At 45.8% G+C, this 19,369-nt stretch overlaps 1 protein-coding gene, 1 long non-coding RNA gene and 3 other non-coding genes across 10 annotated transcripts in view; 4 read left to right on the top strand and 1 right to left on the bottom strand.

Moving 5' to 3' along the window:
- The window catches only part of Znfx1 (zinc finger NFX1-type containing 1), a 28,390-nt gene extending 25,575 nt beyond the window's left edge, over positions 1-2,815 (bottom strand). Inside the window, exons 1-2 of one of the 4 annotated variants that reach the window (XM_004858075.4) lie at positions 2,559-2,815; positions 1,379-1,416 (exon numbers count right to left, since the gene is read on the bottom strand). The gene's annotated coding sequence lies outside the window, so the exon portion shown is untranslated. The remainder of the gene's footprint in view (positions 1-1,378; positions 1,417-2,558) is intronic. The other 3 variants (XM_021239100.2, XM_004858076.4, XM_021239101.2) reach the window with 3 other exon arrangements.
- Positions 2,816-2,986: 171 nt separating this feature from the next.
- LOC101704035 (uncharacterized) lies at positions 2,987-6,779 on the top strand. 3 transcript variants are annotated; one of them, XR_001184297.3, is made up of 5 exons: positions 2,987-3,236; positions 3,639-3,748; positions 5,315-5,380; positions 5,880-5,955; positions 6,605-6,779. It is a non-coding gene; the product is annotated as an uncharacterized LOC101704035 (long non-coding RNA). The 3 variants fall into 3 exon arrangements; XR_205779.4 differs by having other exon boundaries at positions 3,212-3,299; XR_015446045.1 differs by lacking the exon at positions 2,987-3,236 and having other exon boundaries at positions 3,561-3,748.
- Positions 3,481-3,572, top strand: LOC147822194 (small nucleolar SNORD12/SNORD106). The gene has a single exon (XR_015446139.1). It is a non-coding gene; the product is annotated as a small nucleolar SNORD12/SNORD106 (small nucleolar RNA).
- On the top strand, positions 5,152-5,243 carry LOC147822193 (small nucleolar SNORD12/SNORD106). Its single transcript, XR_015446140.1, has one exon. It is a non-coding gene; the product is annotated as a small nucleolar SNORD12/SNORD106 (small nucleolar RNA).
- Positions 5,470-5,559, top strand: LOC147822192 (small nucleolar SNORD12/SNORD106). Its single transcript, XR_015446141.1, has one exon. It is a non-coding gene; the product is annotated as a small nucleolar SNORD12/SNORD106 (small nucleolar RNA).
- Positions 6,780-19,369: the final 12,590 nt, after the last annotated feature.

Raw genomic sequence — 19,369 nt, 5'->3', positions numbered from 1 at the left:
TGGACCCTTGAGTTACTACCAGCCTGACATGCGAACAATTTCTGTTACAACTGGAATTTTAGTTTTGACTTAAAATCAAAGTCTTGAGTCACAACCCAAATGCTAGCTGCTTGTGCTTCCAGATGGTCTCAGACAGATTTAACCCTTAAAGAGTTCTGGAAGGAACATTACATCTTTTCCCGTGTGGGTTAAGTGAGAAAGCCGGGTCCAACTGAGAAATCTCAGTGTTTCAGGACACTGAGATCTCCCTGTATACAGGAGAGAGACTTTGAAGGCTGTGTAGAGGAGCCTGAGCCTTCAATTGACCAACTTGAGTTACAACTAGCCCTTGTGAACATACTGAGTTTGTAAGTCAAGGATCCACTGAATATTGTTCCCAGGACAAAAGGAATACATTTCTATTACTCTAAAACTGTGTATTTATCACCCTATTTGACATTTCTATTTATAGTACTCTACAGCTTGCAGTCCCCTATAGTTTGAAAATAATTATTGAGTAGTTATCCTTTATCTTACTCTTTGGAACACAGCCAAATGATTAAATCCTCTGCTCTTCTGAATCAAGAGAAAGAAATTACATGTTTCAATAACTAGGAGGCTACAGGGTGCTGTTTCCTTGAGACTAGCTAGAAATCTACAATCTTTCCTGTTTCTTCCATCTTGATGACTTTTTTGACACTGGCTCTGTAAGAAGCCCCTTTAAGGGAACTTTTCAATCTAACTCATGCATATCATGTGGCTGGGGCTAGGGAAAAAGTAGGTGACTCAGAGTCCTCAGCAAAGGGATTTTTGAGGCTGTCCTCATGCTGTCTTAAAATATTCATAGTCAGAAACTGTGAATAGATTTAGCATGATATGAGAGTCAGTTTTTATCTTCACTGGAAAAAGGAGTCCCTTTTGGCCCCCTCTGGGGATGTTATAGGCGAGTCTTTTCTCTCAATTTATCAAACCCTGTTCTCATGGTGCAAGTCCAATATTTAGAGTTGTTTTGTTTTGTCTTTTTAAATTTCCTGAGGGGAAATTCCTTCTTCTTCTGTTTGGAAAATACTAAAATAGAAACCCAGGGGCCGGGGACTTAGCTCAGTGGTTCTGCTGCCTGCCTCACAAGTGCAAGGACCCGAGTTCGATCTCTGGTACAAAACAACAACAACAACAACAACAAAAAACTTAAATAAAATAGAAACCCAGAAATAGAAGAAAGGAAAAGGAAGTATTAGAAAAGGAAAGGAAGGGAAGAGTGCTTTGGGATAGGAAATGCTGTGAAAAAAGAAGACAAAAGTGGGTTTCTTGGGAAACCAAGACTGAAATGCCAGGAAGAAGAAAATCAGTAATGGTCAAGTGGGTTTAGGGATGAGAATTAGAAGAAAATAATAATTACCAGGGTAAGATGAAAGAGGCTGAAGCTGGATGCAGCACCTAGATTGCAGGGAGAAATCACCAGTCTTGAGAGGGGTCACTAGCACCCGGGAACCACTAGTTCTTGCATGAAACATTAGGGTTCAGGGACAGCCAGGGCTGGGTGGCAGTTTTGTGAAGGGAGGTGCCATTCCCTGAACGAGGCAGAATTGGAGAGGCATGGGGGCTTCAACAAGATGATGAGGCAGGGTGCAGGTGGGGAGTGCTTGGTGAAATGACAGGGAACTTAAGGAAGGATGAGAATGCTGAAGATGGGGCAAGAATGAGCCCAGAGGAATATGAAAGGGGTGGCTGAGGTAGAATGTGAGGGCAGAGATGGGGGTGAGGGACAGAGATGGTGTTGGTGAGGCCAGAAGCAGAGGTGGGTGACAGGTGCTGAGTGACGGTGCAAGATGCGCGGCACAGGTGCTGGCACTGAGGAGGTGAGGGGGCACTGAAAAGAGCCACGGAGAAGAGGGGGGTGACAGGGGTGTTCGGCAATGAGGTGCTAGAGGCACTGGGGAGACAGGAACTCTTGAGGGGGATGTGGAGGTTGAAGGTGCCAGGAGTGCTGAGGGGGGTGAGGGGGTGCTGAAGGATGAGTGGGTGACAGGACACCAAGGACAGGAGACAGGAACTCGGGGTAATGCTAGGGGCTGAGGGGGCGCTGAGGACAAAGGGACAGGGACTCTGACGGAGATGACGCGGACTGAGGAGGTGGCAGGAGGTGGGAAGAGGGGGCAAGGACTCAGGGTGGTCATGGAGTTGAGGGGGCGACAGGGCACTGAGGACAGGACAGGGACTCTGGAGGAGGTGATGGCGGCTGGGGACAACAGGGGCACTGAGGAAAGAGGACAGGGATTGAGGGTGATGACGGGAGCTGAGGGGGCAAGAGGCAGCAAGACCCTCGGACTCAAGGTGGTGACGGAGCTGAGGGGGACAGGGGCGCTGTGGACAAGGGGGCAGGGACTCGGGGGAGGTGATGGAGGCCGAGGTGACAGGGTCTCTGAGGGTGACGACGGGAGCTGAGGAGGGGACAGGCTGTTGAGACCGAGACGCAGGGTGGTGACGGGGCGCTACGAAGAGGAGCTAGGGAGCCTGAGGGTGGCGGGGGCGCCGGGGGCCGCGGCGGGCAGGTGCGGGGACCGGAGGGGGCCACTCACCGCGCTCCAGCGCGTCCTTGCACCCCGTCGCCGCCGGCCAGTGCTCAGCTCCGACCCGGGGAGGTCGGCGGCCCCACCCGCCGCCGCGCACTTTCGCTTTTCTTTCCCCGCAGACCCTGGGCGGAGGGAGGAGCCGGGCGGACGGCCCGGAGGAGGAGGAGGAAGTGGAGGAGGAGGAGGAGGAGGAGGCAGCGGGGATCTGGGGCGCGAGGGGCCGGGCCCTGGCACGGCCGGCGTCCCCGCCCTCGGGGAGAGCGAAAGAGCTACAGATGCCTCGGCTCCCCCCGCGCGGCGGGGCCGGAGGGTTCGGGCGGGCGCGGCTGAGGGGAGGGGACTGTGGGGGGCGGATGAGCAGCACCCAAGGCCGTAGCAGGCCTCAACCAGCCCCAGAGGCGAGGGCACGCGGCGAGCGGCTTAGTACGTGTGAAGCGCGACATGGCGGCGAGGCCGAGGAGACCAAGTGGCCCAGAGTGTACGGGGAAGAGGGCGGGGCCAGGCGCGGCTCCGACAACCATTGGAGTGCTTCGGCCTGGGCGGGATGGAGACTACATTTCCCAGGGATCAACGCGGGCCGGAAAGGGAGCGCCTCAGGCCCAGTGCGCACGCGCATCAGCAGCCTGTGGCTATAAAAGGGAGGTTCCAGGGTGTTCTCGTTCTTTTTCTTCGGTCCCTTCTTGGGTGAGTGTCTTTTGTTTTGCTTGTAGAGCTTCTTCCCGCCTCTCGAGCCACGTGTTGTGCGCGGTAGGTGTAGGTTTCTGCTGTTTTCCGCTCGCGAGCCCTGGTCCTCCTTTCAACTATTTGTGCCCTCACCCTTACGAGGTTTTTCGTGCTGGTTGGGGCCTCTGTAGCTGACTCCAAAATCGGCCTTCAGAGTTCGCTGGAAAAATTTTCACACCTTCTGCGTGGGCCTGAAGAGCCCTTGGCTGGTGTAAATGATGACTCCACTTTTTTCCCCATCAGATCGACAATGGTGATCTTTAAGAATATTTGCCAGTTAATTCCTGATACACCAGCTTCAAAAGACAGTTATGTTATTTTGGCCGTGGGAAGATGGCAATTGCTGACCTTTTTTGTTTGTAGGTTATCGCAGTCGGGGAGTACAAAATGGATGTGGGAGTACGGAGTCACCTCTGGGCCTGGCAGAGAGGCCCATTTAAACATCTACAGCCTTGGGTCTCCTGAATTACAAGGTAAGCATTTTGTCTTCTGGCCTGTTTTAAGAAAGGTGCCTTGAAGAAACCCTCTTAGTTGGCTGTGCAAACTTGGAAAAATAAGATTTAATGTCAGTAAATAATTTCCGAGGAAGGGTGAAACAGCCTCCTGTATGCTAAGTATCTGCCCTACTGATAGGTTAGATTCCCCCAGGCCATTGCAAAGGAATTCTGTTAACCTAATAGATATGGGTTCCTAGTAAAAAAACAGGTTTAGAATAAATAGCCCCAAATGAATGGTGTTTTGTGTCATTCTAATGTTACTTTCAAAAAGCACATTTTTTTAATCCTATTTCATTTGTATTTGGGGCTGTAAATTTTCAAATTGGAATGGATAATGGGTTAGCATTTTTCTCAAGCCAATTGTTTTTCAGTTGACCTAACCAGATAACCCAGCCAGTGGGATCTTTGACTCTTGACATAGAATCAGTAAGAGTGTGACACTGGAAGTTTGTACAAGCAAAACTATTAGTGGGATCCTCAGCTGAGGGAAATCAACATTAGTTGAGAAAAGGACTGAGCTGCGTGCAGAACAATAAATGACAAGTTCTTAAATTGCTGGATTGAGCCGACGTTGGGTAATATGTATGTACCAGGCACGGTTCCAGATGATTTGTCTTAAACTACTCTAATGTCCCAGCCTTGTCTGAGCCCTAGGATGGGGACAAAAGATTTTACCTACTTGAGTTGCGGTAGCTGTAGGAACACATGCTAGCACCAATGAGAAGTTAGCCGTTAATTAGTCTTTTGAATACATCCATATATAGAACTGAGAATCTGACCTGAGGTTTAGGCCTGTAAAGGAGAAAGATATAATATGAACACATGTCAGGCCTTGTAACTCATTTTAGTCATCAGATAGCTGTGGCCTCAAATGAGTCGGTATCTCAGCAAAAGTATACTGTGGCCCCACACACGCAGCAAATCTAGTGGGAAGCTAATGTGTTGCCTCGTGTTAAGATTGGTGATTTTTGTAAAAGTTATGCAAAAATAAAAGCAACTGAAGCTGGAAGTTTTTGTTATGAAAGTCTTGATAAGTCATTAGGTTGTCCAGTCTGGCTTGAATTTACCTTCCTGCTTCAGCCTTCCAGAATGCTAGGATTACAGGTGTGTGCCATTATGCCTGGCTCCAGGTTATTTTATGGCAGGTTTCAGTGGAAATGGAACCACTGCGACTGTCTAGAACTGAACTCAATGCCAACTATTTCCTGACAACCCTGGCTACTAGAAATATTAGGTGTAGACTTTGAAAGGCAGGGGTGTTTGACATTGCAGCAATATTGCCAGCAGTGGGACACCAGACACAGATTGACTGCACTTGCAGATGTGGCAGCATACCAAGCAAATCTTACTCCTTTTAATGGGGCTCTCAAGAGTTTCCTGCTAGCATATATGATGACATGAACTTTTTTCCCCAACTGATCGACCATGTTGATCTAATCTATTTAAGCCAGTTTCTGTCTGATATGCCAGCTTGAACAACTGTCCCCCACTTCTGTGGCCATGTAGCTGGTCAGGGCTCATCTTCCTGTGTTTTCACCTCAGGTTTGCTGATGGCATAAACCAGCCTTTGAATGGACCAGGATGAGTTCTGTGAATGGGAAAGGATTGGTAAGTCATGCCCACAAGTCTCCCTTAGACATAGGGCCTGTAAGGAGATGGTAGCTGCTTTTTTCATCCCTAACAGTAATGCAAATTGAGCCGGTGCAGCTGATGACATAACTTTTCCCCGTCAGATCGACCTTGTTGATCCAACTAAACCATTAGCCAGTTTGGTCTGATGCATTGGCCCCAGAGATAATTTGTTTTCTGTTTACTCTGGGTTTTTTTGTTTTTTGGTACCGAGGATCGAACTCAGGCTTTTATGCGCGGGCAGCAAAACCACTGAGCTAAATCCCTGCCCGACCCCCCCCCCCCCCCACCACCCTTTTTTTGTTGTTGTTGTGGTACGGGGGATTGAATTCTGGACCTTGTGCTTACAAGGCAAGCGCCAGATGTTTTCTGTTTACTCTTGACAAGTCTTCTGTGTGCTTTTTAGTGAGTCAGGCTTGCTCTGTTTTATCCAGAATTCAGATTGTTTATTTTGCCCCTATCTGTTAACTTTCTACAGGTCACATCAGGAGCCCTTGGGGCTCAAATTTGTTGTCAATCAGACCTTTGGCTTGATTGAATCTGTCCTGCAACAGGTAAGATTTCAGTTCTCAAACCCATGGAAGTGATTTGACCATAAAAACCCAGGTCTAAGTTGGGTTTAAAACAATTAATGGGGCGGGTGCTGTTCTCCCACATAACTATTTATGACTGAGAATATCTTTTAGTGTGCATTGCAATTAATTATATTTAGGTTTTGATCCTTGAATATCAGCATGAATGCTTCCCACCCTTTTTTAAAGACAAGTGTGTGTCCTCAATCTGGGTTTATTTTTAGCCATGTTCTTACCTGAAAAGGCTTATTTCTAGTTTGACGTTGAAACATTTTCACAGCATGGATAACAATCTTAAGTGTCTGAGGTCCGGAAGAGACAGGTCATCTTAGTGGAAGTTTCCCAGCTTCTTCCTGGTACCAGCCTAGTGCATTGACAGTGAACCTTTTGGAGACATACCCAAACCACAACCCAAAACCCACTTAGGGCAAAGTGCCAACACTGCAATTAAATCTGAAGACTAAGGCTTTAGTTCTAAAGAAAAAAATCTCATATATGTGTGCCATAGTTTTGGCCTGGTGGATTGACTGAAGAATGTGTAGAGTAGACCACATCTTCATTAGACATTGCTGTTCCCAAAAGGTAGCACTTTATTTAGACCACTGATATAATCTTTTTGTTTTCTGTTTAGAAGTTTCTCAGCTATGGAGTGGGAGTAGAAGACCTTGAAAAGTCAGCCCAATGTTTCCTGAGCCAGTCCCACAAGACTTTGTGTATAACAGCCTTCCTATCTGGGAGAAGAAAATAAGATTCTTGAATTCAAGACATTCCTATCTGGGAGAAGAAAATAAAATTCTTGAAATCAAGACATTGTGTGTGGTTGTTGGATGTAAACATTGAATAGGGATAACAAGCAGCATGCAGGTGTCAGTTTAATTAGGGTTATTCACTGGGCCCAGATTTGTGTGAGGGGGAAGAATTGGTCTCTGGGGTGAGGGGTGGTTGGGTTCTGTGTCAAGGTCTTAAAGATGAGCAATGGTGTCAGTAGGTTATTAATGGTTCTGATTTGCTTGTCCTTGATTTTGAGTGGATTTAGAATTTCACCTTTGTGAAAAAGATGGCTTTGATGTGTACAGTGGCTCTTGTTCATTCCTTCATTGGTTCTCCTTGAGGTTTAGGAATTAGGTGTAATAAGGTCTGATTTGCTACCTTTCTGAGACCTACCATAGCAAGGCCGATCCTGTGGCACTTTTCAAACCTCAGTGAATGCCAAGATCTGAGGATGTAGAAGTCCCTTTCAAGTGAATCTGCATAGAACCTGTGTGTGTCCTAATGTATGTTAAACCATCTCTAGAGTAATACAGTGTAAATTTGATGTTTGGGGAATCATGACCAAGGGAATTCTGGGATAAAAAGGCTGGGATGTAGCTGTGTGGTAAAAGCTCATCATCCCTGAAGCCCTGGTTTCAATTGCCAGTGCTACAAATAGCTCCGAAAAGACAGGAAAACAAAGGCCTTGACATGTTCAGATGCAATTTATTTGGGGTATCCTAGCCAGGCATAAAAAGAGCACACTTAAAAAAAATAAAAGAAAGCACTTAAGTGATCCCAGCACTGGGAGGTTGAGGCAGGAAGTTAAGAGGCCAGGAAAGACTACACAGCCAGATGCTATCTCAAATCTAAGCATGAGTAACAAAAAGGGCTGGATGTAGTGGACCTGTTTTCCTGCTGGGTTAATAATTGGTTGTCAGTAGCGTCTGCCCCTGTAGGGAGATCAGGTGCTTTTCAGTTCAACAGCCATCAGTCTACAGCAAGGAGCCCACTTGCCTTGCCTTTTTTGTTTCTTGTGGCACTGGAGATAAAACCCAGGATGCTGGCAAGTGCTCTACCACTGAGCTACAACCCTACTTCCCTTTTTAATGTAACAGCCTCTAGTTATACTAATAATAGCTAACCTTTATTGAACCCTTATGTGTTCTTTGATACAGCAAAGTTTTTCTATTACAACAACCCTCTGAAGCAGATAGTAGGTTCACATTTGAGTTGAAGGAACAGGCTCAGTAAAGTAAAATAACTTGCTAGGTTACACAGCCAGAATATGGCAGAGCCAGTACTCTGACCCTTAGTTTAATTGCAACATATTGCTTAAATGAAGTCTAATGGGTACAGGAAGGAGCCTTTTTCCAGCTTTTTAAGGTTTACATCCTTTTGTGGTTGTGTGCATGTGGCCTGGAGATTGAACCCAGGATCTTTACACTGAACTAAGCTAAGTCCCTTATTTTTTAAATTTTAAAACATGGTCTTGATAAATTGTTAAGTTGCCTAGGCTGGGCTCAAACTTGGGAACCTCCTCCCTCAGCTTCCCAGAGTGGTGCAACTACAGATGAGTAGTATATCTGGCTGGTTCATATACTCCGCTCGACTTCACTGTCCCTGACAGCAGAACCGTGTTTGCCAACCAGAAGCACAGGAGCCCCCGGGGAGCTCCGAGCCACCAGAGTCTCTCGGCTTGGCCAAGTTGGCCTCCTTGAGCTCTGGGACAAGGTAAGGCCCTAGGTCTCACATCCCTTGCAGCCTGTCCCCCCAGCTTCAGCTCATATCACAATTCCACTGAACATTTGATGCTTTGGTCTCATCCCATCTTTTTCCTCTTAGCTGAGGGATCTTGGGCAAATTCCTGCACCTCCATAACCCTGGGTTTCCTTGTCTGTCAAATGAGTTCATAACAATGCCTACATCAGGTGTGAGATTCAATAAAATTATGTCTGTGATAAAATGTCTTAGCCTGGGACCTGACATGTAGTGGGGACACAATTCATCTAGTGAATAACATCTTCCTGGCAGTCAGACAGGAGAAGGTCTGTGTTGGGGAAATAGAAGAAGGATGAATGTGTTCATTGAATGCTTGCCATGTGCCAATGCTGTTAACTATTATCTCAATGAATGTACACCTAACACTGTTTCATTAGTTTTCTGTTCTGACAAAACATCCAAAAAAGATAAAGGAGGAAAGATTTATCTTGGCTCATGGTTTCAGAGAGAGAGAGAGAGAGAGAGAGAGAGACAGACAACCCAAGCCCGACATGAAGGGACCAGGAGCAAGATATACTTTATTCATATTTTGAAGCTAGGCATGGTGGCACATGCCTGTAATCCCAGCACTCGGAAGGCTGAGCCAGGGGGATTGCCATGAGTTCAAGACCAGCCTGAACTACATAGTTTAAGACCAGAACTACATATCGAGACCCTGTCTCAAAACAAAACCTATTTTGGGCCGGGGATTTAGCTCAGTGGTTTCGCTGCCTGCTACGCAAGCGTAAGGACCAGAGTTCGATCCCCGGTACCAAAAAAACCCCCAAAACAAAAAACATATTTTGTCGTTTGAACCTAGGGCCTTCACATTATCAAATGGGTTCAAATGAGTGACATCCCCACACCTTTTTAAATTCTGAGCTAAATTGCCAAAGATGGGTTTACACTTGCAATCTTTCTGCATCAGCCTCCCAGAGTACTGGGATTACAAGCATGTGCCACCATATTAAGCTAAGCTGTGTGCCCAGTGACCTACTTCCTCCAGCTTGGCTCTACCTCCTAAGTTTTCAACATCTTCCAATAATGCCATCCAGCTGTGAACCCATCCATGGAGTAATCCACTGAGGAAGTTAGAACTGTCGTGATCCAACGACCTCCCCGAAGCTGTACCTCTAACAGTTGCATCGAAGACCAAGCCTCTAATATTGTACGTCAGCCTTATGGGGGACATTTTAGATCCAAACCATAAGTGTTCACTATTGTTAAAGTTTATACATTGGACTACTGCTGCTCAGGGAAGTCTAGTGACTTACTTGAGGTCACACACTTTGGAAATAATATTGAGTTCGAATCCTGGCTCTGCCACTTATTGGCCATCTGACTTTGGGTAAATAATTCATGGCTCCCTGGGTCTCATTTCTTTATCTGAAAAGTAGGGCTCAGTGGCTCACTTCATAAACGAGGCTCACAACATTTTAAAGGTTCACCCGTGCTGTGGCATGTGTTAGAACTTCACATGACTGAATGTTATATTGTATATACGTACCACATCATTTTGTTTATCCATCTGTTGATGGACATTTGGTTGGTTCTACTTCTTGGCTATTATGAGTAATGCAGCAATGAACATTGTCAGACAAGAATCCAAGACCCTATTTTCAATTCTTTTGGGTACTGTAATGCGCCACCTTATGGGGATAGTTTAAGGACTAAATCAACACGTAGAACTCTTGTCTGGAAAAGACTCGTAGGAACAAGCCTAGGAGCTTGAACCTGACCAAGGGGTGACAAGGTTGAAAAGTAAAGAGACACAGAATTACGTTAAAATATGGAGGGCAGGGGGCTCTTGTCTCCCTTCGACATAGAGCCCCAAGTGACTGGCGCACCTCGGCTTTATTCACTCAGACACGGGCACAAGCAATACACAGGACTCATCTGTCTCCCTCCCTCCATGGTACCTGTCTGGGTACACTTGCATGCCCTCTTTCTTCTGAGTGTTCACTGAGGAGGACAATTAGACCTCAATCGTCTTATGTGATCTCCCACATCAAATGTTTAGTATTTCCAGTTTCTTTCAACCTTCTTTTTCTCCTACATTTTGCCTGCTTCTTTCCTAACTGTGGCCACATAGTTGCGGGGGAAGATGGAGCAGGGCCTTTCCCAGAACCTGCAGCTCCAGCCTTTGTCTGCAGGAGGCACTGTGGACACATTTCTCCAGCGTGTGATTAGAAGCTTCCATCCTGGCCCTGGAAAGAGGGAAGCCCTTCTGGCAAGGGCCTGGCAGATGGGTGAGTTTTCAGACTCTGCAGCCTGCATTACTAGGATGGACTGCAACAGTGAAGCCTTGGGCGGGGCAATGGAGTGATGATGGGGTGTGCCAAAGCCCGACGCATGGGCAGCTGACTGTGCAAACTCCAGACTCACCCTGCAACAAACATTCTCAAATGAATTTACCCACAATCCCCCTGTCCTAACAAGTCAGTAATCAGTGTTCACTTTTTCAAGTTCTTTTCTGTCCTGTTAGGTCTTATTACACGGCAGGTACTACCAGCATGGCTGAAGCTTCTCATGTTTAAAGGAAGCCAGAAATCCTCAAAGTGTTGCCAATTGACTCCACTTTATAAAGAATAAAACCTCAGGGCTAGGAAGCCACCAATTTGAGGTGGCTAACTTGAGCTGTGTTCCTTTCACCTCTGTCCTTGTCATTTTTTTTTTTTCGTACCAGGGATCGAACTCAGGACCTTGCACTTGTGAGGCAGGCAGCAGCGCCACTGAGGTAAATCCTTGCCCCTGCCCTTGTCATTCTTGTAATAAGATGCCAGATAAAACAGGATACACAAGGCTGGGGATTTAGCTCAGTGGTTCTTGCATCTGCCTCGCAAGCCCAAGGTCCTGAGTTTGATCCCTGGTACCAAAAAAAAAAAAAAGGATATACAATGAAATATGAATGTTAGATAAACCACCAAGAATTTTTTAGTGTAAATACATCCCATTCAATATTGAGGACATAGTTAAAAAATTGTTTGGTATTTATGTGACATTCTAATTTAATTAGCCACTGTGTATCTTTACTTGCTAAATCTGGCAACTCTAGTCCTGGAGTACTTGGCTTGGAATAATGACATCTATTCTTTAAGATCCAGCCTCCAAGGACCTTGCACCTTCTGAGTAACTTTTATGTTCTTTGTTGATTTTTCCTCGAAGGTTGGCGACAAGGTGTCTTACTCCACTTCATATTGCTATAACACAATCCCTGGGACTGAATAACTTCTAAGTAAAGAAGTTTATTTTGGCTCATAGTTTGGGACGCCAGGAATCCCGATAGTGTGGCCCTGGGAAGGGCCTTGTGCTGCTTCAATTAAAAGCAGAAAATAGGGCCGGAATTTAGCTCAGTGGTGCCATGCCTGCCTCAGAAGCACAAGGTCCTGAGTTCAATCCCTGGTACTGCAAAATAAATAAAAGCAGAAAATACAAGGGCAACAGGATTCATGCACTAGAGACAAAATCTGAGGGGGCAGCTCCACATGATAACAACCTGCTCTGTAATCCAGCTCTGTGAGAATTAACCCTTAATTTCTCTCAGTGACCCTGTCACCTCCCCACATCCCCATAATGGCATTCAGATTTTGACTTGAATTTTGGAAGGGACAAACCATTTTCAAACCATGGCAGAAGGCTACTGTTTTTTTATCAGCCATGGCAGAAACAGTCCATCGTGGGCTTATTTTTATCTATGGATTAAAAAGAGAGAAAAGGAGAACTCTGGATCCTCTCAATTGTCAGGCTCCTTTAAACAAATGGTCTTTTGCTAAAATAAACCAGCACCATGGTTTGTTGGTGGGAAGGACTGGAATAAGGGTAGGCCAAGTGGGCAAGATATTTAAAACAATTTTTTTGCACAGATGTTAAAATGGCTGCGTATATAGTCTGGGACTTTGGAGTCACTTTGGCTCTGCTTGGGTAGACCTGGTTTTCTTTTTTGGGGTGCTGGGAATTGAAACCAAGACCTTGCACATGTGAGGCAAGTGCTCTATCCCTGGGCTATACCTCCAACTGACACTCTTACAGGTAGAGGCGGCACCTGTCAAGGGAGGTGGCATTTATCACAGAGCAGTGTGCCAGGCTGACTCAAACATCTCTCATTGCCCTTGGTTCAGTCAACCATACCTCACTAAGGCCAGTCCCTCCTCCCCGAGTCATAGCAACAACAATAACTACCACTACATGGCCTTTTAAAACATTTTCTAAGGGCTCTGTGCTAGGTACTTTACATATTTTACATAGTTTATTCCTCACCTCAACTCTCAGTGGAAGGTCCCATTAACTATCCAATTTTAGTTTAGTTTATTTATTACTTTTTTTTTTTTTTGAGAGAGGGTCTCCCTGTGTAGTTCAGGCTGAACTTGAACTCACTATGTAGCCCAGGCTGGCCTCAAACTCATGGTGATCTTTCTGCCTCACCCTCCTGAGTGCTGGCATGACAGGCCAATTTATCTGTATGGAAAGAAAAGTGATTGGTCAGCCATATAATAAATGGCTCAGCTGATGCCCTCTTTTGTCCCTTCAGCCCTTCCTCTCCTTGTTCACTCTGCCTGGTGCTCCCAGCTTGGTTGCTCGCCTTGTGGCTCCGGTGGGATTTTCAGCAGGACCGGGCAGGGGGCTGGGGGTGAGGCTGAGAGATACAATGCCCTGGTTGCACCTTTGGGGACACCTCAGGCTGGCTGTGTTTCTCCACAAAGGCTATAGTCCCTCTCCGGGCCTCCTCCACCTGATTCTCCTTGGGAGTTGCAGTCACTGTTCCTTCCCCGACCCCTTCAGGAGAAGGCAATCCCCCTCTCTTTTCAGCTCCAGGGGGCCACACTCACCTTTGTCATTCTCTAATTAGACTGTTAGACCTCTTCTGTGTCCTGTGGGCCATGACTGGTACCTAGGCACAGCTAGTATTTGAACCCCAGCACTCCAAAGTAACCTCTGGAATGGCCTCCCAGAGCCGTTGATCCTGTCTGGCACGACATCTCCATTCTGGCTTGGACCACGATCTGCTCTCAATTCTGTCATTTTTCCAGTACAATTGTAGGAAACTATCTGTGCCTGCCAGGTCACTGACCCTACTACAACAAAATCGTGTTGGGTATTACATGACTAGGTCTCAGAAACGAGCTCCTAGCTAACACTGCTGTCCCACCTGACCCAAAGTGCTTAATTAGAACTATTTTGAGACAACTTTCCTGAACATTCCATGAGGGCCAAAGCACTGAGCTGAGCCAAAGAAATGATAAGATGGATAATTACTCCCCAGCCTGTGCCCTAAAGTAGTTCACAGCCATGTCACCAACTACCTGATTAATTTTTCAGGCTGGGATTTCATGGGAGGTGAGACCAACATTATCTACCTGTGGCTCCTAAACTCATGTTTTTTTTTGTTTTGTTTTGTTTAGGAGATTGAAGGCAAGGCCTTGAGCACTGTAAACACACATTCTGCTACTGAGCTACACATCCCCAGTCCCTGAATTCATCTTTTTATTGAGGTATAACATATAGAAATAGACACAGTTCATTCAGCTCGGTGAATTCCCAAGGTGAACAGATCTACACTACAACTGTGTGGCTCATGATTCTGAGCATGGCCAGAGCCCCAAAACCTTGCCCCTAGGGCCCCCTCAGGGCACAGCCCAACTCTTCTCCTCAAGATAACCATGGCCTTGACTTCTAACACCATAGACTAGTTTATAATTATCTTTGTTTGTGTGCTTCCCTTGATAATTGAGCTGGTAGAGTTATTGTAGAATATAATTATCTTTTTTGGTGCTTAAACTGCCACAACTTTGGCCAGTGGAGACCCTTTCAAGCTGGCCTCTCTTGTGATGCTATTAATTTTGTTGTTGTCGTTGTCTTTTTGATACAGGGTTTCATATGCAGTTAAGGCTGAACTCACTTTGTAGCCCAGGCTGGCCTCAAACTCATGATGATCCTTCTGCCTCAGCCTTCTGAGTGCTAGGATTACAGGTGTGTGCCACCATACCTGGCTCAGCTAGGAAAATTTTTCAAATAAAATCAAACAAAATGTTTACTTTTCAGCTAGGAAAAGTCACAGGAGATGCCATGGCATCCATGGAAACCAGAGTGTTTGGGAAAAAGTGTGTATATATATATATATATATATATATATATATATATGCACACACATATGTAGGGGAAAAGTGTATATATATATATATATATATATATATGCATGTTGGAGTCATAAATCGCATGTGGGTTGACACTTCAGGATGTATCACTTTCCACCTGTGTAAGCGCTGAAAATTACATAATCTCTCCACATCTCAGTTTCCTCACTTGAGAAATGAGACTCCTCCTAATAATTGAACTATTGCAAAAATTAAGTATGGGGCTGGGGATTTAGCTCAGTGGTTTCGCTGCCTGCTGCACAAGCACAAGGTCCTGAGTTCGATCCCCAGTACCAAAAAAAAAGAAAAAAAATAATAAAGTATGAAAAATGTCTAGTAGGAATGCTCAGTAAAGATGACCAGTAAAAAAAAATCTATCAAATGGAAAAAAAATTTTTGGCTGTACTGAAGATTGAACCCAAGGCCTCCACACTGAGTACATCTCCAGTCCCGTTTTATTTTTTATTTTGAGGCAGGGTTTCACTAAATTGCTAAGCTGCCTTAACCTTGTGATACTCCTGCCTCTGTCTCCCAGAGAACTGGGATTACAGCCCTCTGGATGGCATGCCTGGCTTTCAAACGGACAAATTCTTAAGGCACATCAGAAATATTAGCAAAATAGATCGTGAGCAGAGTTGGCAACTTAATGATGTGCTGATCTCATTTAGCCATGGGCTTGTGCCCCTGGGATATTGCTTTTCGATCTGGAAAAAGTAAAAAAAATTAAATTCTCTCCCTTTCTCTTTTTTAGAACCACTTAAAACAATTGGTTTTTCTTCTTTCTTCTTCCCTCCTTCCAGTTATCTTCTCCCATAAGCTGACTCCCCAGTTACACAAGGGCAGTCCCAGGTTTAGAAGATGCCCTGCTGAGATCTCCTAATGGGCTGATGATTACTGGGAAAGCTGGCTGATGGTGCACTTCAGATGAGGCAGCGAAAAGTACTCCCCTGACACCATTTTTCCAAGCAATCCATTTAACCTGTTGTCAAATTCCTACAATGCTAATATCTTAAAAGCTTTCTTCCCACCCCCCCCACCCCCCCTGCTTTGGGAGCTAGGGTTTCATTATGTAGACCAGGCTAGCCTCAAACTTGCAATCCTCCTGGCTCAGCCTTCTCAGTGCTGGGTTAAAAGCTTTTTTTTTTTCCTTTGTACCGGGGATTGAACTCAGGTCCTTGTGCTTTCGAGGCAGGCGGCAGAACCACTGAGCTAAATCCCCGGTCCAAAATGTTTACTTAGTTTTCGTTTGTTTGTTTGTTTTGTTTTTTTGGTACCCGATATTGAACTCAGGTCCTTGTTAAAAGCTTTTTTTCCCTCTCTGTCTCTCTGTCTCTGTCTCTCTTTCTCTCTGTTTATTGGGGATTGAACCCAGGACCTTCACACTGAACTTCATTCCCAGCCCTTTTTAAAATGTTTTATTTTGTGACAGGGTCCTGCTAAATTGCCCAGGCTGGGCTTGAACTTGCAATCCTCTTACTTCAGAGTCCCAGGGTGCTGGAGTTATAGGCATGCACCACCATACCTGGCATAAAAGCTTTCTTGATGCATAAGAAAACAGACCCAGGGTGAGATGCACTGTTTTAATCACTTTCTTGTCACTGAGACACAGCACCCGACCAACATCCACAACTTAAAGGAGGAGAGTTTTATTTTGGTTCAAGTTTAAGTTCATGGTCAGCCAGTTCCCAAGAAGAAAAAGTTTGGCAGGGGCCATGGTAGAGGAGAGCTGCGCATGGCACAGGGCAGGGGGGAGGAAGATAACCCCCCCAGGCCACGCCCCCAATGCCCACCTCTGGACCAGATAGATTCCTCCTCCTAATAGCAAGTCAGCTAGAGCGCCCTTGTGATTCAGTTACCTTCCAGAGCACCACCTATAAACACGAGGCTTTGGGGGTACATCTAGATATAAACCCTAACATGCCCCAGACCAAAAAAATGCTAAGGAAAATGCCCCTCCAGCGGCAATGGATTATTTAATGATGTTTGTTATATTTCAAATAGCAGTGTATGGTGATCAAGACAGGACAGAGCTGCTGGAAATGGAAAGTTGGGGTGGCTGCGAATCACTAGAATTTCTGGAAGCCTAGTATGTGCTGCAAAATCATTCCTATCATTTTTATTTTTATTTTTTATTTATTTTTTCGGTAACGGGGATCAAACTCAGGACCTTGTGCTTGCAAGGCAGGTGCGGTGCCACTGAGCTAAATCCCCGGCCCTTCATTTTTATTTCTAAACTTTATTTTTCTTATGGGTAAAAATGTAATTTGTGATTCCTAACTCACAGCGTTGTGAGTTGTGAGGATAAAAGGAAATGCTTTGTAATGCTCATGTTTTGTGCAAATACTAGTGGCCCTGACTCTGCCAATTACTAGAGGAGTGAATTTGTGAAAGTGAATTAACCTTTCTGTGCCTATTTTCTCATATGCAAAATGGTCTGATGATGTTGGGAAAGGTGGTGCACACCTGCAATTCCCGCACTTGGGAGGCTGAGCCAGGAGGATCGCTGTGAGTTTGAGGCCAGCTTGGTCTGCTATTTACCTTCCTCCCTATAGTAACATTTCCACCAATGGTACAAAAGCAATAGGGGGTACAACTGCTGACTCCAAGGTAGTGAGTGAAACCCAACCCTACTAGTGATCATTGTAGACACATATCCAAGCATAAGGCATACACTCATCATGATAGCCTTAGAAGAGAGATCCCATTATTAGATCAGGTTGAGTTTGGGAGGAGTTTGTTTGTGCATGTGTTTGATTCTGGACTGAAACCTCTATAAACTGTGAGCTAAATAAAGGTTTTCTGCTTTTCCCCCTTTAACTTTGAGTGTTGGATATTTTGTCTCAACAATGAGAGAAAACTAACAGAAGGCAGGGCCGGGGATTTAGCTCAGTGGTTCCAGCGCCTGCCTCCAAAGCTCAAGGTCCCGAGTTTGATCCCCGGTACCAAAAAAAAAAAAACTAACAGAAGGCAGGAAGAGCCTGAGTGCAAGGCCAGTCCTCTGTCCTGGGAAGTCCTCACAGTCCTGGGCAAATCAGGGTGTCATGCTACCTTGGTGGGGAAAGAGAGAACTTTCTAGGGTTTGGAAATGTTCAACACCATTATCTGGGTGATGGTTACCTGGGTGTGTGCACAAAAAATAATCAAACTTTCCAATTGAAGTTTGTGCACTTTACATGCTCTACTAAATGTATGTTGTACCTGAAAAAGTACTGATGTCCACGTGTATTCTAGATCAATTAAAACAAAATCTCTGGTGGAGGATCCAAGGCATTGATATCATGGAAAACTCTTCTCCAGAGGTTTCTCATACTCAGCCAGGTTTGAGAATGAACTTGCTCACATCTCCAGGGATCTTGGTAAAGTGAGGATTCAGCAGATCTAGGCTGGGGCTGAGGTTCTGCATTTCCAACAGCTCCCAGGGCTGCTGCTGCTGGACCATGCCCCACGTAGCAAGGGCAAGTTTGCTCTAGGTTTATCCTCTGGGGTGGGCGAGGGGCTTCTCTGAAGCTTGTTGGTGCTGTTAGTGACCAAGGACAGAAGTGGAGGGGGTGCCAGGGTACTAGCTGTGGGGAGGCAACATTCAAAGAACTAAGATTTAGGGTGAAGTTAGAAAAAAAAACAACAAGTGGGCTCATGGGCAATCACATCAGTGCAGAAGCTCTCCCCACCCCCCAGCATGCCAGGCTGGCCTGAGCCTTGGATGCCCTTCCTAGCCACTCAGGATCGAGGAGCCCAGAGAGGTCCTCTTGCTAATCTGAAGTCACCCAGGAGCCCATCTGTCTGAGGCAGCCTTGTGTGGCATCCAGAGGTGCTCTGTTCCTCTGTTCACAGACACTGTGGAGACTGATATGGGGCTGTGGCTGCTTTAATCACCCAGATGGGAAGCTGGCAGAGGGAGCCCTGCCTGGACAGAGATTAATGACTCCATTATCCTCCTGGGCAATCATCCTGTGCGGCACCAGCCGGGAATGTAGATAAAGGTGTAAATAAAGTCCTTGTTCTGAGTGAGCACATTTTCCTTTGTCTCCAGATGGGAATTTGCTCCCAGAGACCCTTGGCTCAAATCCAGCAGATGTCTTTGTTTGGCAGAATGACCTGGTTGGTTGCAGGGCATGTGCCTCTTGGGCACAGGGCAGAGGGTTGGGGGCAAAACTGTGTCACTTAGGGCGGGGGATTTAGCTCAGTGGTTCCAGCACCTGCCTCACAAGAGCAAGGACCTGAGTTCGATCCCTGGTACCCAAAACCAAACAAACAAAAAACCCCAAAACAACAACAAAAACCAAACTCATAACTAATACATGCTTGCTGTGAACAACTTAACTAGAAAGTCACGTACAGGGTAACAAGTGACAGCGCTTGGTCTCCTTTTCTTCTCTCTGAAGTAACTATCGTCAAGTGTTTGGTGTGGTGTGCATCCTTTCAAATGTGCGTCCTTTGGTGTTTTTGGATTTTCCTTTTCTTTTGTTCTTTTCGGTGCTGGGGATGGAACCCAGGGCTTCATGCGCACTAGATAAGCGCTGTACCACTGAGCAACACCTCCACCTCTGTTGTTTTTTCCTTTTGATTCAGTTTCCATCCAACTTTGCTGATGTATCTTTGAAATAACACAGGGCATGTGTTGTAAGGAGGTGTGTAATTTGATTACTTTCGACATACATGCACCCAGGGAATGTCATCACAATCAGTATAGAGAATGTATTGATACCCATCCACCCCTGTTTCCTTGTGTCCCTTTGAATCCTCCCACATCTCCA

Source organism: Heterocephalus glaber, unplaced genomic scaffold (genome assembly GCF_053883595.1).
Source record: "Heterocephalus glaber isolate CG9 unplaced genomic scaffold, H.glaber_assembly_v1.0 deba00001673, whole genome shotgun sequence".
Lineage (NCBI taxonomy): Eukaryota > Metazoa > Chordata > Mammalia > Rodentia > Bathyergidae > Heterocephalus > Heterocephalus glaber.
Note: the sequence above shows the minus strand (reverse complement) of the source record. Positions and strands in the feature narration are given on the sequence as shown.